This window comes from Nyctereutes procyonoides, unplaced genomic scaffold (genome assembly GCF_905146905.1).
Source record: "Nyctereutes procyonoides isolate TBG_1078 unplaced genomic scaffold, NYPRO_anot_genome, whole genome shotgun sequence".
Lineage (NCBI taxonomy): Eukaryota > Metazoa > Chordata > Mammalia > Carnivora > Canidae > Nyctereutes > Nyctereutes procyonoides.
The window spans coordinates 16,324,737-16,351,478 of NW_026575159.1; the positions used below are offsets into that span (position 1 = coordinate 16,324,737).

Sequence of the window (26,742 nt, forward strand, 5' to 3'; positions counted from 1 at the left end):
AACGACCCTTACTGCCAGTCTCATGTGCTTTTGTTAAATGTATTTCCTGGCTTTCAGCATCTATGTGAGCAACATGTACACTTTGAACCTAGAGATTAGAGCTGAGTGTTCCCTGTAAGTCTTATAGGGCTGATGAGGTCCTATATAGGTAAATGTGGCTAAATTTTAAGGGAAATTTACATCGGATATGGACATTTGTTTCTGAGCCTTGAGCCTAGTTTCTGTGATCTTATCTTATCAAGGAAGTCCCTAAGGCTAGCCATTATACTACTAAGAAAATTGAGAGCTCTCTATAAAGAATATTTTCTTTAAAGTACAGCCAATTGAAAGGATTCATCATCTGGCCATTGACAAGTAGAATCTAACAGCAAATCAAACCAATAAGCCTTAATGGCTTAGCCAAAGATGCAAGATGCATCTAAGGGCAGAGGTGGTACAGCCCGTGATCCAGAATTTTGCTCCCAAAATTAGTCTAAGAAAGTGAAACCTTCATTGTACAGGTGGAAAGAATGGTGTGGTGGAAATGATACGTCCAGTCTGCCACAAAATTGTGAAATGCCTCCAGTCATAGACCTGTTACTATGACACGTGTAGACAATACTGGAATGGGACTTTCCAGCACTAACAAGCAGCAAAGGCTTAGACAACAAAAGTTCCTATGAGCTGGAACCTCTCATGAGAACTGGCACAGCCAGACAGAAAGAGAGAGAGTCGGAGTCAGTTCCCTCATCTGCTTGGCCACCAAAATGCACCCCGCTAAGTGCACTCTCCAATAGTGGAAACCAAAGAGAATATTCTCATGGTCACAAAGCCAAGCTCTTAGGACAGAGGAGATGAAGGGAAAATATATGCACATCAACAGTCTTGGCCAAGCCTTAGGTCCCCTGGAACCACACTAATACCTAAGAGGGTTGTTCCAGGGGGTTGGAGACGGTATGATGTTTTACAACATACCTCAATCCACTGAAGTTTTCTCTTTTTAAAACTATATTTAAGGTTTTTTCTAAGTTTTAAAAAATTTTTAAAAATTTAAGTACAATCTACCCTCCAACATGGGGCTCAAGTTCATGACTCCAAGATCATGAGTTGATCTCGTGACCAACTCTAAATGAGCCAGCCAGGTGCCCACACAGAACTTTTCTTGAGGTTGGCAGATGACCTAGGGTCAGTATAACCTTTCCTATGACTTATCCTGTCAGGGGAGTCTTCTTAAGGCGGCGAGCACTCTAACAGCTTTTAAGTACTTGACCTGTGCCCACCAGTTTTGTGGCTTAGGCTTCCAGGATGGCCCTTAGCAACACACTTCACCTCGTGTACACATCACATGACACATACAAAGACCATGGGAGGCAACAGATTAGTAACAAGAGAACACTCTATCAAATTTAACCAAAGCATTACTAGGACCAAGGAACTAGTTCCACACATATTTTTCTCCTGCTAACCTAAATTTTGAAATAGAGAAAAAGACTCTCACCATTCTTGCTCCTTCGGACTCTGCAGACAGAGTCCAGGAGGCTGACACGGTAAGAAATCTCACCTTCTGCTAACTGCTTGTCAGATGTCCTAAGCACCTCTCAGATGTAGCAGAGTCCAGGGCAAGGAGTGTCCAGCCAGTTAAAGTGATCCTGCTGACTGCCAGCTGTTGGGGAGGAAGACCTTTCTCTGTGCTATGGTCCTTCTAGCAGGCCTTAGAATCAAATTGGCATGAGACAGATTAACAGAAGAAAATCAGGGGTGCCTGCCTGGCTTAGGAGAACACGTGACTCTCGATCCTGGGGTTGTGAAGTCAAGCCCCACATTGGGCATAGAGCTTACTTAATTTAAATACACACACACAAACACACACATACACACACAGGAGAAAATCAAATTTAATAGTCATGCATACAGGGAATCCACACAAACATGAAATTACTTTACCAGTTCACACAACTTTAGACTCAGGATTAATTTAAATCTCAGATATGGCTAAATCCAGGGGTACCATGATAACAACATGTCTCTCCACTCTGCTTTCCCATGTTCTGACTTTATTCTCAGGCAGATTCTCTGCTCCTAGAGAAGACAGTCTCTCACAGCTCCAGACTAATGTGAGAATTAAAGCCAACTGTCTCCAAAAAGAACTTTCCTTCTCCATAATTCTAACAAAATTTCCAGGAAAGACTTTGATTGGCCCGGCTAGATCATGTGACTATTCATGAGCTAAAACACAGGGTTCCTATAAGGAGGATGTGTGGAGCAAGATAGCTGGCAAACCAGTTACCCATTATCTAAGCAAGGAGAGAATACAGTCATTTCTATGTTATCACCCCACAAACTTTTTTATCTTCCTTGTAAAACCCAGAGGGGAACAGGGAAAAACAAAATTCCCTCCATCCTCAGCTGCCAGTAGAATTCCCAAGATAAGACAAACTTCTCCAAATGACTCACATAAAAAACACTCCACACTTCTGGGCCCCTGAGAAAAACAACCAGACTAGCTATTATTCTGGGCTACAGGTGGAGATTAAAGATGGACATCCAGCCTGACAGAGGCAGACACTGGGAAGGCTTGAAACCATGGACTCCAGAGTCAGACCATCTGGGTTCCAATCCAGGTGTTCCCACTTACCAGCTTTGACACCTTGAGCAAGTCACCCTGCCTGGGAAGAAGTCCTCCAATTGGCAAATGGTAATAACAATAATGATAGCACCTAAATCAAAGTGCTGTGCAAGGGCCATGTGGTCGTTCATTCAAGTGAGCACACAGGCTGAGGGCTGGGTGAGGTGTACCCACACATCAGAGTTGGGAGCTACAGCCAAAATGGAAAGACAATGAATGTCGCAGAAGCAAACATCCAAGTTCACTTACCAATTCTGTGAAATAGTCTTTATCTGATAGCTCGCCCTCCTCCAGAACCCACTCAGTCTGGACAGGAGAGACAGGAAGGATAAGATTTCTCTGTCTACTTCAAACACTGAGGTTGATACAATTTGTATTTAATTCTTCCTGCTGGGGCCAATCGGCTTATGTCATGTATTGAAAGAAAATCTATCTTCCTCTTCAAAAACATAACTTAGTGCAACCATTAGGTCAAAATTTCAGCTAAAGATTGGTTTCCTGCAAAATGTCAAGTCAAGTGTCTTACTATTTATGACAGGACAGCTGTTGCCTCTTTTTCCAAGAAGGAATTAAAGGATCTTATTACCTTAAATGAAAATGACTAGAGCATGATTATTTTTCCTTTTAATCTTTTTTCCCCCAGTGGAAATTTACATAAGACGGAGCTGTAATCCATTCCTTTCATGCCGGCAGTGTGTCAGAAAATCTCTACTCTTGTAGTCCCCATGGCAGCAACCCTTAACCTGAGTCAAGGCTGCATTTGCCTCATGGAGTGGATTTGACTTTTATCTGGTGAATGCAATCAATGTAGACAAGTGCATTGGATGACTCAAACTCGAGATTATTTCTGGTTTTGAATTCCATGTGTGTTTTGGCCCTCTTTTTTGGCTAAATTCACCCGGTGAATTCAAGTCTGTTTGTTACTTGATGTTGTGGTGAAACAGCCTGAGAACCCTCCGGGCATTTGGAATGCTGGCTTTCACGCCATCCTGGTGATGGTGCATTTTCCAGTTTTCTAAGAAGAGATGATGCTCCAGACTCACTTCCTGGATCAGTGAGGACTTGCCCTTCGAATTGTTCTCTCAGTGGTGGACGGCTCTTTGTCAGCTCATCTTTTTGTGATGTTCTGAAAAACACTGACCTGTAGCCACTGAATAGAGTTAACCCCTGGGGGGGTGAGCTATTTTAAAGCTGACTGAGCACATCCAAATGGGAATTAGACCCATGATCTGCCCTGATGAGTGGTAACCAATGGAGAGACCATGCCCAGCGCTCTCAAGTACAGGTCAGGCTTTTCTAAATGGGAATTTAAAACCTCCATTTGTTTTCTGCTGTGAAAGACCCCATTTAAAGGATGAACAAACAAGCTACAGACTAGGAGAAAATATTTGCAAGTCATATATCTGACAAACGCCTTGTATGAAGACTATATAAAGGCCTCTCAAAACTCAACAAACAGTACAAAAACAAATAAAGAATCCAATTAAGGGGTACCTGGCTGGCTCAGTGGGTAGAGTTTGTGACTCTTGATCTCAGAGTTGTGAGTTCAAGCCCCATGTTGAGTATAGAGATTACTTTTTTAAAAATCTTTTTTTTTAAAAAGAATCCAATTAGAAAATGGCCCAAAGACATGAACAAATATCTCAAAAAAGAGGAGACACAGATGGTAAGGAAGCACAAGAAAAGTTAGTGAACATCAGTAGTTATTAAGAAAATGCAAATTAAAACCACAATGATGTATCCCTACACACCTATTCAAATAGCTCAGTAAAAAATAAGGATAATATCAAGAGTGCCTGGGTGGCACAGTCAGTTAATCATCTGACTCTTGGTTTCAGCTCAGGTCATGATCTCAGGGCTGTGAGACTGAGCCCCACATCAGGCTCCATGCTTAGTGCAGAGTCTGCTTAAGATTCTCTCTCTCCCTCTTCCTCTGTCCCTCCCCACCTCAAATAAATAAAAATAAATCTTAAAAAAATAGGGATAATACCAAATACTCATGTGAATACAGAGAAACTAGGTCTCTCAGACATTGCTAGCGGCAATGTAAAATGGTACAACCACTATGGGAAACAGTTTGGCAATTTCATATAAAACTAAACATGCACTTACCATAGAACCCAGCAACCACAGTCCTTGGGCATTTATCCCAGAACAACGGAAACTTATATTCACAAATGACATGTACACAAATGTTCACAGCAGCCTTATTTATAATAGCAAAATACTGAAAACAATTGCAATGTCCTTTAATAGGTGAGTAGTGGAACAAACTCGTATATCCATGATGAAACACTCGCCACCAACGAAAATGAACCATTGGCACACGCAAGAACCTGAATGGTCCTTGGGGGCATGATGTTAATGAAAAAAAGTCAGCCTGTAAAGGTCACATGCCTTTTGAAGTATGATTCTACTTCTGTAACATGATAATAAATGACAAAACCATAGAAATAGAGAATAGCTTCATGGTTGCCAGGGATGGGAGAAGATAGGGAAGTGGGAATGCAAGAGGTAGTGTGAAGGAGTTCTTCCTTGGAACAGTTGTGCATCTTGATTGTGATGGTAGTTCTAGGAATCTACACATGAATACAATTACATAGACGCAAACACACTCACTTCAAAAATGATAAGAACAAAATGAGATCTGTAGTCTAGTTAATAGTAACATACCAATGTCAGTTTCCTGGTTTTGATATTGTACTACAGCTTGATACCACCACTGGGGAAGCTAGGTGAAGAGTATATGTGACTCTGCTATTTTTGCGACTTCCCATGAATCTATAATTATTTCAAAATTAAAAGTTACAAAAAACCCTTTATTCAGCATTCTCCTTTATTTATTTGCTAAATCATTTATTCATGGTATTAATTCTACTGGTAACCATCGAGTCAAAAAAACCCCACAAAACCCAAAAAACCAAACCCTCAAATACACAGCAGATCTCCTCGCTTATTGTCAAATCATTGTTGAGAGCTGTCCTCGGCCTGCACATGATCCATCTGGACACTTGTCTTACACTCCATCTCTGACAGAAGAATTGAGGGTGGATGTGATTGTCCTTTGTGGGCAGGGCTGCATCTGGAGCATCCTCCAGGCTCTGAAGACTCACTCTTGGTCTGTCATCCATGAATTTATCCAAATTCTCAAAGGACTTTATCTTTTCAAACATTGCTACGTCAAAAGTCATGGAATTCTGAGTGTTTATCCCCATTGTTTGAAAACACACTCAGGATTTGTGATTCTTTTAGCCTTTTGAAACTTCATGGGTGCCCCTCTTATTTGAGTCTTGAAATTTGGTGAACAAGTTCATTTACAGACATATTTTCTATGTCTTTCGTGAATTCATAGCATTTGCTTATTTCTTCAAAGCTTTGGTCTTTCCATCCTTGAATTCATAGACTTTGAGCTCTTGCTCAAATGTAGGTTCCTCTTAATAACTTAGTTTACCTCTTCTGATGCATCCTCTGCATGTCCTTCCTTGAATGGTGGAATGAAAACACACATATTCCTGCAAGTGCTGAACTATCTAGATGCTGTACAAGATACATGAAACCAGACTTTGAGTATCCAAAACCAATGAAAGGCTCTTTTACATGCTAGTTTTAGAGGTATAAATTTTTCCTCTAGACTTTTTTCTTGCCTTCTACTTTTTTACCAATTGAAATACACATAAAAGGAACACTAAGGGCAGCCTGTATCAAAGGAACTGAGAAGCTGTGCCTAAGAACCTCAGGCACTGGGGAGAAATGTTTCCTACTTGCCCATTGCAGGCAGAGAGAGTGAAAGAGGAAAGATGAAGGTAGCAGACATTTACATAATGACATCAACATATTTAGCTGCCAGCTGTAAGCCCTCTTCATCTCTTCTTTCACCTGCTCCTCAAAGTATGAGTCCCAGAGCGATCCCTGGGTTTGGTGGCCCAAGGACAACTCGGAAAGTAACCACAGTTTTCCTTTTGTTTCTAATGCTCCCCAGAATAACGAGCAGGATTTTCTTATCCTGATAAGAAACACACAGTGCAAATATTTTTAGGAAATAATCTACAATTAATATTATATCTGTTTTCTGATTGGCAGCTGATAGCCATCCTTTTATGGTTTGATTTGTTTACCTCTGTCCACATTTAAAGTGTTTTTATACATTTGCCTATCACACACTTTCTCTCCTCTGCTTACTCAGTTGTTCACTCCTTTCATGTTATTTCTCATTTGCTTACTACTGACAAGTCCCTGAGTTATACCCCAGGGCACATCACAAATAGAACTATGACTAGTCCCTGCACTCAGAAAGAAAGGACATTTCCTAAGTGGGACACATGACCCAGCCCAAGCCAATTAACACATCCCATACTCCTGGCTACAGTGATTGGTTCACAGCTGGCAGGTGTCCAAAGACATCCAATCAGAGCCCTCAAGGGCTTTCCTGTGAAAGCCCCATGACAAGAGGAAGCTTTTCTCTTTCTCTCTGTATTCCTAGCATGTGGAAGAGCCTGTGACATACAGTGAGCCCTCAATAAATTTTTTTTAAAGATTTATTTGAGAGAGAGAACATCTGAGGTGGAGGAGGGGCAGAGAGACAGGAGGAGCAGAGGGAGATGGAGAGAGAGATTCCCCAAGGTGACTCCCTGCTGAGCAGTGAGCCTGATGGGGGGATGGATACCAGGACCCTGAGATCATGGCCCGAGCTCAAACCAAGAACTGGACACTAAGCCAACTGAACCCCCCCAGGCACCCTTCAATAAATATTTTTGAATTATTTAATTCTATTATTTTCTTTTCCATTATACAAGAAATCTGAGAGGACAAGGCTAGTGCTGCCATCTTGCCACCACAGGGAACCTGAGACTCAGCCAAGAGAGCACAAGCCACACAGAAAGGCAAGACACATTATTATATCTGAGCCCTGAATCTGGCCATGCCTGAAATCAGAGTTGCCCTTGCTCTTCTCTGAGCCAAGAAGTTTCCGTTTTGCTTATTCCATGTCTGGTTGGGTTTATGTCACTGTTTACTGACCAAGTCCTAAATGAAAAAATTAAAAGAAAGATTATGCCCCAGCCTTAAACTGGAACACTTCAGCCTCTTGGAAAGGGAAATATGGAGCACAGGCACAGGGATTTGAGTTTGATGGAGTTGCTTTTCATGATAAAATGCTGATGCCAGTGCAGGAGGAGTGATGGCAGCAGGCATAGAGAGAACACTGGCAATGGTGATGGTGCTTATAATAATGGTGGTGAACCTGGTGATGTTGGTGATGTTGCTAATGATGGTAATGGTGGTAGGGCTGGGATGCTGCAGTGGTGGCCATGAGCACATTAAAAGTGACTCTCTCCCTGTCTCTTCCAACACTCACCACCACCATAAACTGACCTTACCACTGCTTCCAGAATAAGAAATCTTAGAACTGAAAGAAACCTCAAAAAATATCCAGTCCGGCCTCCTGCTTGAAGGCAGGCCAAGCTATTGTCTTCACTTCACAGAGGAAACCACTAATGCACAACATCTTTGAATGATCTTCCCAAAGCCATCCTGGTGAGCCAGGTACACGGCTTTCACCAGCAGAAATCTACCCACTTATTCCTCAGTTTTCATTCCCAATCACCTGCAGCGTAGACCCCACAGCAGTGGTTGTTATTCCTGGGCATACATTAAAATGGAGTTTCCCATATCAAAGTCTCAGCCCCATTCCTGATTGCCTGAATCAGCCTCTGGGGATGGAGTCTGTTATATACTGAACTGTGTCCCCCCAGTATTGCTACGTTGAAGTCCTAACCCTCAGTATCTCAGAATGTGATTATATTCAGAGATGAATCTTTAAAGAGGTAAAGTTAAAATGAGGTCTTTAGGATGGACCCTAATCCAATCTGATTGGTATCCTTATAAGAAGAGGAAATTTGACATAGCTACAGAGGGAAGAGCATGTGAAGACACAAGGAAAGATGATTAACTACAAGCCAAGAAGAGGTCTCAGATGGAATCAATGCTGTTGACAATTTGATCTTGAACTTCTAGCCTCCAAAACCATGAGAAAATAAATTTTTGTTTACATAGTCTGTGGTACTTGGTCATGGCAACCCTAGCAAACTGATATAGGGTCGGTGCATTTCTTAATTCTCCCCAGTTTACTCTAATGCTTACTCAGTGTCAAGAATAATTGCCTTATAATGTAAACTTACGTTCCCCAGCCCTCATCAAGACACTGGCCCACACTTTACCAGTCCAACCACAGCTCCAACTCCCCTATAAAAGCCCCGCACCTGTCAGAACCTTCACCACACCATCTCTTAAAAAGGCCATGCTAGTTCTTAGCACCTCTCACTTGCTCCTTTAGTTATTCCCCAACCCCAAAGTCTTCACTTCTCTCTTCCCCCAAACCATATGCAATTCAAACTTTTACCAAGCATTTGCTAGACAATGTATTACGATGCTTAACCAAGTAACATATTTTTAAAGAAAAGACTTTCAGGGACCTTTGCTCCTAAACAAGGTGGGGAGGAGTAGAGGTGAGAGTTCAACTTCATACTACACCTCTCAAGTTACACCAACTGGGAGCCTACTTTAACCACTTATTTAAAAGCTTGACTCTAAGTTCTCAGAAAGCTAGAGCGGGAATTTCTCTTTTTTAAGATTTTATTTATTTATTTATTTATTATTTATTTATTTATTTATGAGAGAGAGAGAGAGAGAGAATGTGAACAGAGGTAGGAGGGGAGGAGAAAGACAAGCAGACTCCATGCTCAGCATAGAACCCAATCCCATGACCCTGAAGTCATAACCTACACTGTAACCAAGAGTCAGACCAGATGTTTAACCAACGGAGCCACCCAGGCACCCCTAAAGATTTTATTTTTAACTAATCTCTATACCCAATGTGGGCTTGAACTTACAACCTCGATATCAAGAGCTGTATGCTCTACCAACTGAGCCAGCCAGTTGCCTCTAAGTAGGAACTTCCACCATTGGCCAGGAAGGGAGAAAGTCCTGTGTTCAGGGGAAGCACCATGAAAGAATTGGTAAATTCACCTTGACAGTCTTTGGGCTATGTTCTCAGTTCCCATGCACAATTTGCTTTGTCCCAGACTGCCTTGCTACTCTACCAACTGATGCTAGTGAGAAGGTAAGCCCTGCACTTGGAAAAACCCTGCTCAAATCCCAGCTCCTCCACTTCCTAGCTATCTAGAAGAGTGTCCTAAACTTGAGAATATCCAGAAGGGACTACTGGGTGTTCTTTTGGTGCAGTGTTGGACTTGACTTTGTACTGACCAGGCAATTTTCATCTCTGCAGGGGCAGAGGTTAACTTGTAAATTTAGGTCCAGTAAAGATGCAAATCGTTTAACTCTGGTGGAAGAATTAGCTCCAAGGGTTATGGTTTATGGCCCTGTTGGACATTAACCAGCTTTCCATCTAATCCAGTAATCTTTCTGTATTAATTTCCTCCTGCTGCTATAACAATGTACCACATCTTCGGGCTTAAAACAATATAAATTCATCTTAGTTCTAGAAGCCAGAAGTCCAAAATCAGTTTCACTGGGCTAAAATCAAGTGTCAGCAGGGTTGGTTTCTCCTGGGGGCTCTAAAAGATGTGTAGCCCTGCTTTTTCCAGCCTCTAGGGTCACCTACATTCTATAGCTTGTGGCCTCTTCCTCCTCCACCTGCAAAGCACATCACTCTAGCCTCTGCTCTTCTGTCTCTCGCTCTGATATTCCTGCTCTCCCCCTCATATAAGGACACTTATGAATATATTGGACTACCTAGATAATCCAGGATAATCTACCCATCTCAAAATTCACAACATAATTACACCTGCAAAGTGCTTTTTACCTTTAAGGTAATGTACTCATAAATTCCAGCATTGGAACATAGACATCTTCGGAGGATGGAGGAGCATTTTCCAGGCTACCACACCATCCTTATATTTCTTTGTTAAATCACCTGCATATACCCAAATTCTCTAATGCTCTTTGGGTAAGCTTTAACATCTTACTGGTTCTTGCACTAATTAATGACTCAAATAAAATATTTGATATGATACAATTTGTACTTTAATTTGATTAATTTAATACCTACCTGAGGATTATAATGTGTATTTTTAAAAATTACACTTAGCATAGCTCTGTGACCCCAGGCAAGTCACTTAACCTCTCCAAGTTTTAGACCTCTGTAAGAAGGAAGAAATAAATAATACTATTACTTAACTTTGGGGGTTGCTGTGATAGGGAATAAATGAGACAATGTATGTAAAGCAATTGGTTTAGGGCCTCGTGCATCCTAAGACCTCAATAAATGTTAGATGCTGACATTGATAAGAACAAGTGCTCTGGCTCTCTGTATCTCCACCTCCCTAAAACCCAAATGCTGTGCTCAGCACTCCCTGTTTTTCTCTGCAGCTCTCTAGCTTTAGGACCAGTCACCAAACAACAGCTACTTTTATTCAGTTTGCAAAAAGGCACCCTCTCTAGGTGAAAAAGGCAATGCAACTCCAGCCAGAACACCTGGCTTGGCAAAGGGGTGTTGGCTGGTTTTCAGTCTCTGCCTGCCTTTCCCCAGCGGGGTCCCTCTATGGGGCACACAAAATGTACCCACCGTGTAGGGAGTCTCTACGATTTTAAAACTAATTGATTCTGGTGATTATCATAAGAAACACTCCATATTGTTCTCTAGACCGAAGCAGAGTGATGTAATAATCATCTGAGCGGAAAGGCAGGACTTGTCTTTGTATTGATTTCCTGCCAAAACATGGCACATTGCATCAGACAATTGCTAGGAAACTTATTAGCCTCAATAATGTTATTCTTGCACACACACACACACACACACACACACCGAAACTAAACTGAACTAAATCTGCCCAGACAATGGACAGTCATCATTCAACAGACTACCAACTTTTCGTCCCCGGGCGTATATAACACTGGATGAAACTCTGCACAAACTTAGTAAACTACAGTTACAAACACATTGAACATAGAACTGCTTAAACTCAGTGTCATGTTTACACAGTTAATATGTAAATGCACTATGTAAATATGTATACTCACTCTATTCCTTAAGAAAAAAAAAAAAAAAGACCAATGCTTAAGATGACCAAAGCAGCCTTGCCACTCAATGTGCGGTCTGGATCACCAGCATCTATAGGACCTGGTTGCTGGTTAGAAATGCAGAGTCTCAGGCCCCCAGACCTGCTGAATCAGAAACTGCATTTTAACAAGAGCCCCCAGGCAATTCAAATGCACATCAAAGTTTGAGAAGCTCTGTGCTAAGAACTTCTGAGTGAAAGCGGTGGGTGGTAATATCTTTCTGAATAGCTCTCTCTCTTTGTAAGGAAAAATCACACCGTTGCTACAAACCAGCAGGGATGTCAGGGAAGGGAAGTCACTGAATCATTCTTTCTACAAACATTCATTAGGGCCTGTTGTGTGCCAGATACTATTCTAGGTGCTGAGATACAGCAATGAAAAAAAGAAAAAGAAAAAGAAAAATCCCTGCCCTGGAGGGTCAAATGAATAGTCCATATGTGTCAAGAGGTGATAAATACTACAAAGTAAAATTAAAATGGGATGGGGAGGGTGACATTTTTGCACTTTTTAAAAATTTTTAAATCTTTGTTTTCACATTTTTCTTTCTTGTTGCTTCCAAAAGGAAAGGAGAGCATAGTTCTGCGATTTTTGCACTTTTAAACAGCATGGTCAGATGATATTTGTGCAAAGAGCCAAAGGAAACAAAGAGACAAGCTTTGCAAATATTTACTGGAATAGCATGGCAGGTAAAGGGAACAGTACATGCAAGCCCCGGGGAGGAGAAATAACAGCATGTGTGTATGTGGATAAAAGTGATCCACTGATGAGTGCTGGAGAGGAAGAATTGCTGATGAAATTCTCGAAGGTGGAGGATGAGATGGAGCACACCAGGGAGTCCAGCCTGATAAAGGAGCATGGAGAGTCTGACCAGTAATGCCTGAAAAGGTCGAACTTATGTGTCCAACGTGAGTAACCTGGTAAATAAAGTAACAGAGCTCCCAGAGGTTTCCTTCAGTGTCTGTGATTTTTACCTGAAATAGGAATCAAGTTAATGGGTTGAGAGAGAGAAGAAATAAATGCTACAAGTATAAGATAAGGTCTGAAATGGCACGATAGAAGACAGAGTGAACAGACCAGGGAAGTGCAGGCTTGTTGAGCAACACTAATTCTTCCTGGTGACACATTGACATCTTCTTGACACTATCCTTCAGGTCTGGAGATGAGAAGAGCGTTGGGGGTTGGCAGGGAAGGAAGGGGTGGCCTTCCCCAGAAGACAGGGAGCTCCTTCTTGACTCATTGAACCTGCAACTGGAAATGCCTAGCCTAGCATTGGAATTTCCCTGGAGAAGGGGGCTGCTGGAAGCAGGAGCCAAGCTTCAGGGCCCCATCCTGGAACCTTCCCTGAGTTGAGATTCTAGACACTGTCACTTACTACTTTGTATCCTAGGGAACGTCTTCTAATTCTCTGAGTCGTACCCCTTTGTCTTCAGGCTTTCCTAGTGCTATTACCTCTGCTGAGACGTTTCCTCTTCCTTTTCCAAGCCAAGGAAATGGTCCTGGTCTGCTGCTCGAAGATATATACTTTAAATATTCCAATAACTGGCTGTGTCCATCATTCATTCATTTATCCCATCATTCATTCACGAAATACTAGTAAGGAGCATTAGGAGAACAAATGGGATAAACCCAAGTTGAAATACAAGTTCTGCCGCTTACCAGTTGGGTGAAATAGACAAAAACAGCTGTACCAGAAAGTTTCTGACTACTCCAAGGCTGTTTTCTCTTCTGCAAAACAGAACCATTAACAATCTTCCTCATAGGGCTGTGTGAGAAGTGAACTAATCAAGTTAACCCACAAAGATACTTAATGCAGTGCCTGGCACATAGTAAAAACTCAGTAAATACTAGACATTATCAGTCCCAAAGACATTTTGCTAGGTACTGTGTTAAGTGCTGGGGATACAGAGATAAAGTGGGTCACTTGTGTTTCACACATCTCACGTTGTGATGAGGGAAACGGCATCTAAACCGATACACTACATTGTGATGCGGTTAGGTAAGAGCTATGCCAAAGAAATGCATACAGTTACTACTGACGTGTAATGAAGCAAAAGATTTCATTGTATCTTGGGAAGATGAGAAGTCTTCCTGGGGTGATATTTGGAACAGTCATCCAATGACTAGATGTTTGCCAGATGGAGAAGGGGAAGGGCATCCCAAGTTGAAAGAACAACATGGCATCTTGAAAGGGCAGTGTGCCCATGAAGCTGTGAGAAGCCACAGTCATTGGAATCGAGGGGACATGGAAAAGAAGAACAGGAGGTGAAGCTTAAGAGGCAAAGGTTCTCATGTGGGGAGGACCAAGTTTGCCACGCTAGCCCTTCTAATGTGATCTTACAAGCAAAGGGCAACTGTGCTGAGATTTTCAGGCAAAAGAACAAGATCAGGATCTTGGCATTAGAATGGAATGTAGATAAGAGGAGGAGCAAGACTGAGGAGAGACCATCTAGGAAGCTGTTGTTATAATGCAGGTGAGACATGGTAAGAACCTGAACAGGGCATTGGCAGAGGACATAGGAAGGAAGCTAAGGATGGGAGAGACCATTCTGAAATAAAATCCATAGGACTCAGGAGTGTGCTGGGCTGATATGGGGTAAGAAGATGAGGGAGTCATTCACCATCAGCCTATTAAATTCACACAGCTATGGGTGTCTGAAGCAGAGCCTCAAAATGTTTTAGCCAGTGACGGCCCCAAGTTTAGGGCAGCTCGACAGTTACTTTGGAGCATAGCTTCTTTGACTTTGATGAACACTTGAGCATTTCCTCATAATCATGTAATAGTAAAGCAAATAGCACTCACTGCCCTCAGAAAAGACCATACAGCCATGTGTCTATAATGCAAATGTAATATTGCTATAATATTAACCATTATGCAATGTGTGTCCTGCAGGAGATGTGAAACAAAGAATATAAGACTTAGCAGAGAGAAAGATCTACTTCATGGAAGTGCTTGTCCATGAGTACATTTTCAAAGGCTAGAGATGGGCACTTTAAGAGGTAGGAAACACCTGAGCTGAGCAGGTGAGCAGAAAGGCACTTCTCAGGTGTGTTCTGAGAGCCCCTCATTCTGGGAGATGCTCTAGAACAAAAAGACTCATGGTCAAAAAAAAAAAAATCTGGACATGCAACCCCTGATCATAGCACCTCTCCTTGGACATTCACAACCCTCTCAACATATTAAAGATCCTGAGAAACCCCACAGTTAAAAATAATTTCTCTAGGGGCCCCTGGGTGGTCAATTTGTTAAGCATCTAACTCTTGGTTTTCAGCTCAGGTCATGATCTTGTTCTCCAGGGATCGAGCCCCACGTCAGGCTCTGGGCTCAGCACCGAGTCTACTTGAGATACTCATTGCCCTCTCATTCTGCTCCTTCCCCTACTTAAAAAAAAAAAAAGAAAGAAAGAAAATCTTTAAAAAAAAATACTTTGTCTAGTGGGAAAAAAAGCAAGTCAGTGGTTACCTGGGGTGAGTTGTGGGGATCGGAAGGGGCCTAAGGGAACATTCTGGAGTAATGGACATGTTCTATATCTTGACTGGGATGCTAGATTACGATGTATGTATATGTCAAACTCATTGATCTGTACACATAAAATGCATACACTTTGATACATATTTTGTGTGTAAATTATACCTCATTTAACTTGATTAAAAACTATAATAATCTATTAGTTTTGTTTGTTTTATGTTGGAGAACTTTTTAATTATTTTCATTAATATTCCCTTGAAAGGCCTATTTCTTTTATCACCATCTGGAGAAACACCAGTGTGTGAATTTCCTATGGCTGCTGTTACAAATTACCACAAACTTGGTGTTTAAAACAACACAAATTTATTACCTTATAGTTCTAGAGGTCATAAGTCTGAAATGGGTCTCAATGGGCTAAAGTCACTGTGTTCCCAGGGATCTCTTGGTTCTGGAGGCTCTGGGGAAGGGAGGATCTGTTTCCTTGACTTTTCCAGCTTCCAGAGGCTGCCCAAATTCCCTGCCTCAGGGCATCTCTTCTTTCATCTTCAAAGTCAGCAACCACATCACTCCAACCTCTAACTTCCACAGCTCTCCTTCCCTGACTTCTATTTCCCTCTCTCACTCACAAGGACCCTTGGGATTACCCTGGGCCCTCCTACATCATCCAGGATTATGTCTTCATCTCAAACTACTTAATTAGATCACATCTGCAAAGTCCCTCTTGCAGGTTCCAGGCATTAGGACATCTTGGAGAGGGGCCGTTATTCTTCTTAACACAACCAGTTTTTAATGTAAAATCATAGGAGTAAATAATAAGCCTAGAAATGAAGGTTGAGGCCAGATCAGGCTAAAGGATTTGGTAAGCAACAGGCATAATTTCTTTTTTTTTCCAGGCAGAATTTCTTTACCATTAAACTGGCACATTTATGTGTTTTAAAATATGAACGCTATCATAGAGTAAAAAAAATTTTCCTCAGATCCCCAGCCATGCAGTCTCCCTCTCTGGTACCAACAAAAGTTCCTTACCACTTTCTTATATATTATTCCAGAAACGATCCGTACCTACATAATTCTTTTACACAAATGGTAGCACAGTATAAAATTGTTGGGCAGCCGGGGTGGCTCAGTGGTTTAGTGGCGCCTTTGGCCCAGGGCCTAATCCTAGAGACCTGAGATAGAGTCCCACGTCGGGCTCCCTGCATGGAGCCTGCTTCTCCCTCTGCCTGTATCTCTGCCTGCCTCTCTCTCTCTCTCTCTCAAGAATAAATAAATTTAAAAAAATAATAATAAAAAAAGAATAAATAAATAAAATCTTTAAAAAAAATAAAAATTGTTCCAGTAACTTTCTAATTACCCCTTGACAATATAAGTTAGGTATCATACCAGAGCAGAACAAAGCGAGCTTTTTTTCTAAAGTTTTTTTCTAAAGTTAATTTGCTTTTTTTTTTTTTTTTTTAGTAATCTCAAACTCACAGCTTTGAGATCAAGAGTCACATGCTCCACTGACTGAGCCAATCCAGGTGACCCCAAAGAGAACTTCTTTATTCACTTCAAATGGATAGATAGCATTTAATTGTATGGACCAGTGATTCTCAGCATGGTTGTTCATTAGAATGGCCTGGGAAGATTTTAAAAGATCCCCAGGAGTTCCAGTTATCTGTTCTCTGCAATAAACCACCTCAAAAGCTAAGAATCATAAAACAATGACCAGTTTGTTATGTTCACAATTCGGAGGGCCAAGAATTCGGGCAGGGTATAGTAGGGATGGCTTGTCTATGCTCCACAGCAACTGGGGGTGGATGGCACACTCTGGTGGGGTGGTTTGAATGGATGGGAGATAGCAGGCATGGTTTGATTGGAGCCACGGATCTGGGGCTTTGATTCTGACATCAGCTGGAAGCCTTGGTTACTGTCTACTTCATATTTCTAGAGGCTGAAATATACAAAAATGCTTCCTTACTCACATGCTTAGGGCCTGGGCTGGGGCCGAATAGAGCCCCCCCTTTTCTCTCTCTCTCTTTTCCCCCAACCCACCCTGCTTCATGCAGCTAACTTGGGCCTCCTCACAGTATAGTGGTCTGAGGATAGTCAGACTTCTCACCTAGCAGTTGGCTCATCCCAGAACTTAAGTTCCAAGAGGCCAATGCAGAAGCTACAAAGCTTCTTATAACTTAGCCTTGGAGGTCTCAGACTATCTATTTGACACCCTTCTATTACTTAAGCAAGTCCCTAAACAAGAAAAAGGGCATTAGACTCTATTTCTCAATAAGATAAATAGCAGAGAAATTGAGACCATTCTAATATACCACACCCAGGTGACCTGAATGTGCAACCAGGCTTAAAAACCACAGTTACAAATGTACCAGATCTTATTAACCAAGCCTTTATTTTTTAAAAAAATTTTTTTTATTTTTTTTAAACATTTTTTTATTTATTTATGATAGTCACAGAGAGAGAGAGAGAGAGAGAGAGAGAGAGCAGAGACATAGGCAGAGGGAGAAGCAGGCTCCATGCACCGGGAGCCCGATGTGGGATTCGATCCTGGGTCTCCAGGATCGCGCCCTGGGCCAAAGGCAGGTGCCAAACCGCTGCGCCACCCAGGGATCCCTAACCAAGCCTTTATTGATGAATGTGCAAGTTGCTTCAGGTCTGCTGCTACTACCAGTGATCCAGCACTCGGTATGTATGGCAGCCATCATTTCACACATGGGCAAATATGCCTGAGATAAATTGCTGGAAGTGAAATTGGTGCAGATTAAGGACACCTGGCTGGCTTGGTCAGTAGAGTGTGTGACTATTGATCTCAAGATCATGAGTTCAAGCCCCATATTGCATGTAGATATCACTAAAAAAAGAAAAAGAAAAAGAAAAAGAAAAATTGGTGTGGATTAAACATTAGGCACTGGAAGTTTTTGAGGGGTCAAGTGACACAATCGAGACTGAACTTTAGAAAATCCAATCTGTTCACAATACCCAGGATGGAGCAGAGGGAGGCAAGAATTGCAGGAAGAGAGACCAGGGTTATTGTGGTCAGACTGATTGGGGATAGATAGAGTATAAGGTAGAAGAGCGGCTAGAAAGGGACAGGTGAGTCAGAGCACCAAAATGCTATGGTTCTTGTTATAAGTGATGGAAGATAGAGGCTGATGGGGTGATAAACTTGGTAGTAGGGATGATATGCCCTGGGGTGCTCATGGCCAGTTTCTTAAAAGAGGTAGGACTTGAGGTGGAGCATGCAGGATGAGGAAGGTTTTAATAGGCAGCAAGGAAAGGCACAGATAATCTTTCTACCAGAATTTCATGTGTTAGAAGACATGGAGGAAGCTTCTTTTTTTTAATAAAGATTTTATTTATTTATGAGAGAGAATGGGGGGAGGGGCGGGGGGGAAAGTAGACTCCACGCTGAGCAGGGGACTCTGGGATCATGACCTGAGCTGAAGGCAGACGCTTAGCCTACTGAGCTACCCAGGTGCCTGAGAAGCTTCTTCTTGGGATAGATAATCCATCTAAGCACTTAGGGCTTAGCCAGTGCCTGTCATACAACAAATGTTCACAACTATAATGCATTATTCTCAAAAACAGCAAGTAATGCCTCCTAAAAGCTTAACAAATTGGGACATGACTTTGGATGGCACTGTCAATGTTCTCGTTATTTCTAAACAGATCTGTATGGAATGGGAAAAGCTTTTGTTGGGCCATAGATTATTCAACTATAGGCCCACTCTGAACCAGATAGTGGGTTTCTCATTCTATCCATCAGTTTCTCTTCCTTCCAAGGGAGAACCAGTGGGAATTGACACTAGCTGGACAGAGAATCCCTAGAAGCCCATTCCTGACCTGCCATCTCCCTCTCACCCTAGTACTCATCTCCTTATCATCTTGTAAAACTTGAGTCCAGGAGCTGATTTTCTTTGGGGTCCATTAACAAAGAAAAGATCCCAGAACAAATATGGAATGGGTCTCACTGTAAGTGCTTGAAAGACCCTATCTGAAGATGTGTTCCAATTCTGGGTGGCACACAGTCATGAGAAGAAGTAGCATCTGGATAAAATCCTATGACATGGCTAACCCTGATCATCCTTTGTGTCTCAGTCTGAAAAATCCTTCTTCCAAGAAGTCCTGACAACCCTGAAACTGTTTGAGTGTCCCAATCTAGGCCTTCTTACACTCTGAATCTCCTCATCATAGCAACTATCACACTACTGTTATTCTTGTGGTTACGTGTCCCTTATGTATATACTCTCTTATACACAAGCTCTTGTTTGTATGTCCCTGTGGTGGAGAGACTCCAAAGTGACCCCCCAATGATCCCAGTGACCCCGTGTTGTCCATGCCTTCATATAATCCCCTCCCCCTGAATATACGTAGGACCTATGACTTGCTTCTAATCAATAGAATACAGCAAGGTGAAGGGATGTCACCCCCATGGATATGTTAGGTTACATAATACTCCGTTTCAGCAGACTGGAGCAGGAGACTCTGCTTTCTGACTTGATGAAGTAACTGGCCTTGTTGAAGAAGCCCATATGGCCAGGGAGCTACAAGAAGCCTCTAGTTGTCATGGGCAGTTTCTATGGGTAGCTTCTAGAAGTGGTAACCAGGAAAGAAAAGTTAAGAAAAGAGATGGGGGTTGGGGGTGCAGGGAGACAATGTTCTATGGCCTAATGGAATCCAGCTGACAGTCAGCCAAAACCAAGGCCTACAGTCTTACCATGGAAAGAAAGTAAACTCTTCCAGCAACCTAAATGAGCTTGGAAGTGGATTTTTCCTCAGTCAAGCTTCCAGATCAGAACAGAACAACTCAGTGGATGTCTTGAGTTTAACCTTATAAGACCTTGAGCTGAGGGGCCAGCTAAGCTGTGCCCAGACCCCCGACACATAGAACGTGTGATATAAAAATGTATATTGTTTAAAGCTTCTAAATGTGTGGTAATTGGTTACAGCATTAGAAAACAAATATATCCCCCCCACACTGGACAATAAGCTCGTGTGGGCAGGAATCATGTCCATAATGTACCACCCCATTGTACCTCCAGCACCTCCCATGGTGCTCAACAAATATTTGTTGAACGAATGTACATCATCCCTACAATACTTACAACCACTTGATAAGAAGGATTATTTTTACTTAAGGTTTACTAAGACTGAAAGGAGGTAAGTGACGTATCCAAGAGAAGAGATAGGACTCGAACTAGTACCTCTCCAGGCCAAACCCTAAGCTCATTCACTAACATCACAGCTGTAGGAACAGTGCAGGCTTTCCATCTTGGCAGAGCCAGTGGAAGCTTACACAAATTATTGTCCCTAGCCCACGCTCATTGCAGACATCACTAATAAATCCCTATATACTTTTGGGCTGCGTCCATTGCAAACCCTCTCAACTCAGCATTTCAGTAGCCACGAGCAATTGATCAGAGCTGGCCAGGGAGAAGAAACCTATTCATCATCTGAGCTCTGAGCTCCAAGTTCTAGCTATATCTCCATGCACCCAGATTTGGGATCCATTCCTAGGAATGTATGGGAAATAATATGAAAGAAATGAAAGTCTGAGTATAGGTAGAAGTGGTACCCAGGAAAGAAAAGCCAAGAAAAGGAGGTGCAGGGAGACCATGTTTCTAGAACCTTCCCCTCAGAGGAAAGCCTTACAACATTTCCGGGCAGGAATTCCCCTAATGATGCACACTACAGCTGGGTTCTCTCATGGCTGAATTCCCCAAGCTAACTGATGGTTTCTTCCTTGCACAGAAATCAGGCTCAGCAATTAGAATCCTTTTTTAATTATTGTCATTGCCATGCCATCCCGGCTGATGACTTTACCAGGGGTGCAATGGATTGAACATTGGCCATGGCTGATATTTTTGTTGTTTTGACAATTAAGGTGTTATGATTGCCTGAGGGGTTCCAGTTTTGATATTTTAAACATTAATCTCCAGGAAGGAAAGCTAACTGCTCAAGCAAGGAATACCTAGGCTGCCATAAACATGATGGAGCCTTGAAGAAAGAAAACAGACTGAAAAGTGAGGCAAACGGTCAATGAATTAGTTGTTTGGTTTTGTCTTTATTGTTAATAAATTGATTAAATCCACTTCGCCCTGGGCATTAAATAGACAAGAGTTACCAAATACATTGTGCTGACAATACCAGCTCTCATGCCGTGGCAGGCATTACTAATTAATCACATCACTCTCTCCTCCCTGAGTCCCAGCTTGGTCTTGGAACTCTTCCCAACACAGAGCTCCAAGCAGCCAATAACAATCTATCATTTTGGATCTGCAGGCAAAACTACTTGCCATCCAAGAGTAGAGGCACAGCCCCAACTCACAAGTTACCAAACAAAAAACAGTAGAGTAAAGCTTTTGGATTAAGAGCACAGACACTGGGCTGAGAGTCCTTGGACTTGAAGCCCACCTCTGCTCTCCATTAGCCATTCCATGCCTCAGTTTTGTCACCCATAAAATGGGAATAATAGCATCTACCTTGTTAAGCTACAAGATGATTACATAAGTTCAAATATGTACAAATCCCAGAAGAGTACCCGGCAAACATAAGCACTATTCTTCTTATATTCTTATACTTTGAATAAGAATATTCTTATACTTTGATTCTCTTTGTTCCATGTACAAAATCTAGCTCTCCTACTGGACTGTAGGCTCTTCAAAGGTAGGCACCATGCTTTTCCTTCTTTTGTGTTCCCGGCGCTTAATATACATAGGAGCTGAGTCAGTACTTGTTAAATAAACTGTTGAGTCAAACTCTTCCAGTGAGACTGGCAGACTCACTATTCCTCCCCCAGCGCCTTGCGCATTTCTGCCTCCTGTCTCTCCCATTGTTTCCCACCCCCACCCCCCCATACCTCCTACCAGCCTCTATCTTTTTTTTTTCAGCCTCTATCTCTTTAAGGCTCCAATTCCTCTTCACCCTTCTACGCTCCCCACCAAACCCACCTGGCCAATATTCACCTGATTCCTACCCATCCTTCAGAGCCTGCCCAGCTGGAGTAGTTATTCATCTGCTCACCAAATATTTCCAGCTTTCTGCCTTCTGGGCACATAGTGGAATTTTACTTTCTGCTCTGCCCCCCTGTGGTTGGGTGCAACCATATTAAAAGTCTGGCCCATGACTGAAGAATTTGATTGCTGGTGTGAGACCCTCCCAGTTTCAGATCTGTTTCCTCTACTACCACAACCGGCAATGTTCCAACCTCCGGCTGCTCCACTTGTCTGGTTCAGAGTGAAATTGGGGGGGGGGGGGGCAGAGCCACTAGCTGACCCATGATGGACCAATAGCATGAATGAGAAATAAATCTTCATTTCTTTAAGTCCCAGAAATTTGTTGTTGCTATTTCTACACCATCACCTGATTTATCCTGACAGATACATTACCTTAAGGTCAGCATCCTCCTGCAAGCCTGCTCTAGCTACCCTGACCCACAATAATTTCTTCAAAAGGGCAGGGGGAAAAACCCCTCTTACTCATTTTTATCCCCAAATCTAGCATAGTGTCTTGGACACAGTAAGTGCCCATTAAATGACTGTTGAATAAATGAGCAGTCATTAATCTCTGGGCCTCTAGTTTCTCAATCTGTAAAACAGGATAATAAATTTCTCATTCCTCTTACTTTGCAAGGGTGTTGCGGGGCTAGAGTGGAATTATGTGTAAGAAAGTGCTTTGTGGGCTATAAAATGATGAACACATCTCAAGCATTATTATTAGATAATAAACTACTGAGAAAAGTTCTCAGAATTCATTAATTCATCTTATCCTTGATACTATTCCAGTTTGATAATTAACTACCCCCTCCCACCCCCCCCACCCCCCCCACCCCCCCACACACAATTCTTAAGTTCTGTTGCTGTTCTTAAACTCAAGAATAATGACAGCGGTCAATATCTACTGAGTGTCGATACATGCCAGGCACTGTGCTGGATGCTTTTCATGCCCTTGTCATTATAATCCTCAAAGAGTCAGAGAACTTGGGTACCATTCGCTTATGTTACAGATGGCAAAACTGAGCTTCCAGAGAGTTAAGTAGTTGACCCAAGGTCAAATGGCAAGAAAATTGCAGTCTCCGATTATTTGATCAATAATCCCAAGTATTTGGAGTCCTTGGAGGGAAGCTATTAGCCACAGCACTATTCTCCCTCCCAAGGAAGATGTGAACTAAACCCTCTTTGAACTGGGCAGGGAGGAGCATTGCACACTCAGGTGTCTTCAGTGTGGCCACTGAACCAACAGCAGAGACTCCATGTATGCAGATAACCAGACACTGCACTCATTTTCCCAGAGTCACACTGGTTGAGTTGCTGCTGGATGTTTTAATATACACACATCCATGTAGATGAGTCCACTCCCAATTTAGGAAACCCAATACACAGCAAGACAGACAGACACAGACACACACACACACACACACACACACACTTCTTACTTTAGAAAAGTTCATGCCATAAAAAGCATTATGGGTCAGTTTTGTGACTGTTTGCCCAGTGCAGTCACACAGGCCCAGCCCTCAAGGGGTCACCCATGCCTGGGTTTTGACGCTCAGTAATCACCATCTTAAATTTCTCCAATTTTACCTTTGAGTGTGTATTTTGCAAGTGAAGTTGGATGGAACAATGCAGATGCTTCAGAGGTCCAGAGCCTTAGCTCACGCACAGTCCCAGCCCCTGCCACCTCCCGGCTTCCCAGGTGAGGACTCTCAGCTGTCCAAGACCCCACCCCACATGCTCCAGAAGCCCCCGTCCCTGTCCCCACCAGACCATCCACATGGAGAAGGTTGGGTCAGGCAGTGTGTGGAGCAGAGCACTAGAATCTACATCTGGGCATAGTATTTAACCTCCCTAAGCCTCCATTTCTTCACCTGTAAAACGCAGATAAAACCAATACCTTCCTCGTGAGGTTGTTAGAGGAATTAAATTTGAAACCCCCTGGAAAGTAGTGAGGTCTGTGGCACACAGCAGTAGCTCAGTAAAGGGCAGGTGTCACATTCTCACCATGAGCTTCAAGAAGTGGTGTTATGACCCCAGATGTCAGCCGAGAAAGCGGGGCCTACCCAGATCAGGCTCTGCAGCCAGAGGACCCCTTGTGGAGGAGCCCAGATGCAAACACCCTATGGCTGCCAGATGCCAACACCTATGTCCTTGACCCCCATACCACACTGCTCCATCCCGAAACAGGGCCTCATTTGATGGCCTGAGTCCCACCCCAGGCCTAAATCTGAGGTCCTCAAGCCACACGGCCCCCTGAACTTGGGGATCCAACAGAACCCTGCGGCTCTTAAAGTCCTGGTGGTGATCAAGATAGCTACCAGGTAGCAACCACCACCATCATGCGTGGGAGCCCCAAGAGACCTCCAATTCGGACGTCCCTTCCGCAAAGCCCCATACAGTGCCTGCCCAAACAGGTACCCAGTAAGCTTCTTTGACAAACTATGCAGCTGATAAGGCTGCACCGTACCTACCTACCATTTGATGCCAACACTGAGCAGTGGGAGGCGCGCAACAAGAATAACCAGCAGCAGCTCAATTGAAATGAAAGGCAAAGGAGAAAAAGTGAACCAGACAGACCAGGCGCACACGTCCCAAACCAAGGCCTTCATGCCTTTGAAACGGAATCCAGAGAGATAGTAGGAGCCCCCCTGAGAGCCGGAGGGCCTCTCGCCTCCCCTGGATTGCCTCACTCTTCGGGAGTCTCCAATTTCTGATCTCTGAAGCCTCTGTGCAGGGGTGTGTGTGAGTCAGCCCTGGAGCTGGCAGCGCCCGGGCCTCGCGTGGAGTCCAAGCCCGTCTCTGACACATGGGGGGGCAGCGGAGGCAGGAGTGGGTGTTTGCTGACAAGCAGCTTCATGGGAACGCTTGCCTTGGCATTTCTCAGTGCTGAATCAGGGAGAAAAGTTGGGCAGAGTGCTGCGGGGTTCAACTAAGGGGGAGGGAGACCAGAGCCCGGGGTGCAGGAGCAGTAGTAGAAGGAGCAAGAGGACTACCTCCAGAAGGCCTCCTGGGTGCATTCCCTGCATTCTCCTGGGCGCCCTCAGCACAGCCCTCGCAGGCCAGGAAACCCTTCCAAGACCTGTTTTTCTCTCCTGCACACAGAGAAACCCAGGCTAAGAAAGAACAAGAGCTACACAGCTAGCCAGTGGCTAAGATGGCATTGTAGGTCAAGTCTAACAAAGGCCCGAGGTTCTCTCATGTCTAACCCATCACTTGACGCCACCAACCACCCCAACTTCTGATAAAGCCCGTCTCACCTTGCCCTCACCTGCTTCTCCTCCAAAGCCTCGCAAAAGCCAGACAGGAAATGAAGCAGCTGTGGAAAGAGGCGTTCACCTCTCAGACAGACTGGGAGGGGGGTGAGAGGCCCCCAAATGCTGTCTTGTTCAGCCCTGGGTGCATCCTGTTCAGCCCTGAGGAGGTGAGGAGGGCAATCCTGCACCTGCGGATCCAGATGAAGAGCGAAAAATCCAGACCTCCCCATTCCTCCCTGACTGTGTCATCCAGAGCAGCTGTCTAATAAAAATACAACCCAAGCTACCTATTGTAGTGATAGCCTTCAAGTAACCACATTTTTTAAAGTAAAAAGAAAGAGGTGAAATTAATCAATAATATGTTTTATTTGACCAAATCTATCCCAAATAGTACTGTTTCAATATAAATATTCAATTCAATATAAAATAGTACTATTTCAGGATTAAAAAATTATTGAGATATTGCATGTCATTTTTTTTGTACTAAGTCTTCAAAACCTGATGTGCACTTGATACTTACTCCACACCTCAGCTGGGACTAGCATAAGTGACCAGTGGCTACTGTATTGGTTGGGGTAGATCTACAGGACACAAAAATATCCTAATGAACACAATCTCACTCTACATGATGAAAAGGGATTTTTAACTATCATACAGGAAGGTTTTTTTGTGGGGTTTTTTTGGATTTACAGTCCTCTGAATTTTAACACATGTATAGATTCATGTAACCACCACCATCATCAGGATATAGAGCAGTTCCATCACCCCCAAAGAACTCCTTGGTGCTATCTCTTTACTGCCAAACCTTCCACCCTCCCCTAATCCCTGTACAAATGAAATCATACAGTGGGTAACCTTTTGAGACTGGCTTCTTTTACTCAACATGACCTCTCTGAGATTATTCCTTTCTATTACTGTGTTTTAGCACACTGAATGGATAGACCACAGTTTGTATACTCATTTAGCTGTTGAATGACATTGGAATTGTTTCCAAGTCGGGATAATTATGATCAGGGCTGCTGTAAAAATGTGGACAGGTTTTGTGTGAACCTAAGTTTTCATTTCATTTCTCAGGAGTGGGATTGTTGGGCCATGTGGCAAGTGTATGTTTAACTTTATAAGAAACCACCAAGTCATCTTCCAGAGTAGTTGAGCCATAGTTTATTCCCATCAGTAATGTGGGAGAGTTCCCGTTGCTCTGCATCCTTTTCAACGCTTGATATTGTCAGTACTTTTATTGTAGCCAGTATGATAGGTATGTAGTTGCATCTCATTATGGCTTTAATTCACTTTTCCTTAATGCCTAATGATGCTGAACATCTTTTAAAGTGCTTCTCTGCCCTCCGTATG

The 26,742-nt window shown here is 43.0% G+C and overlaps 1 long non-coding RNA gene across 4 annotated transcripts in view; it reads right to left on the reverse strand.

The window, feature by feature from the left end:
• Positions 1-25,540, reverse strand: part of LOC129502640 (uncharacterized) — a 50,894-nt gene extending 25,354 nt beyond the window's left edge. Inside the window, exon 1 of one of the 4 annotated variants that reach the window (XR_008662996.1) lies at positions 25,407-25,540. This is a non-coding gene — a long non-coding RNA (uncharacterized LOC129502640). Of the gene's footprint in view, positions 1-24,609; positions 24,874-25,395 lie in introns of those variants that run through there. The other 3 variants (XR_008662995.1, XR_008662994.1, XR_008662993.1) reach the window with 3 other exon arrangements.
• Positions 25,541-26,742: the final 1,202 nt, after the last annotated feature.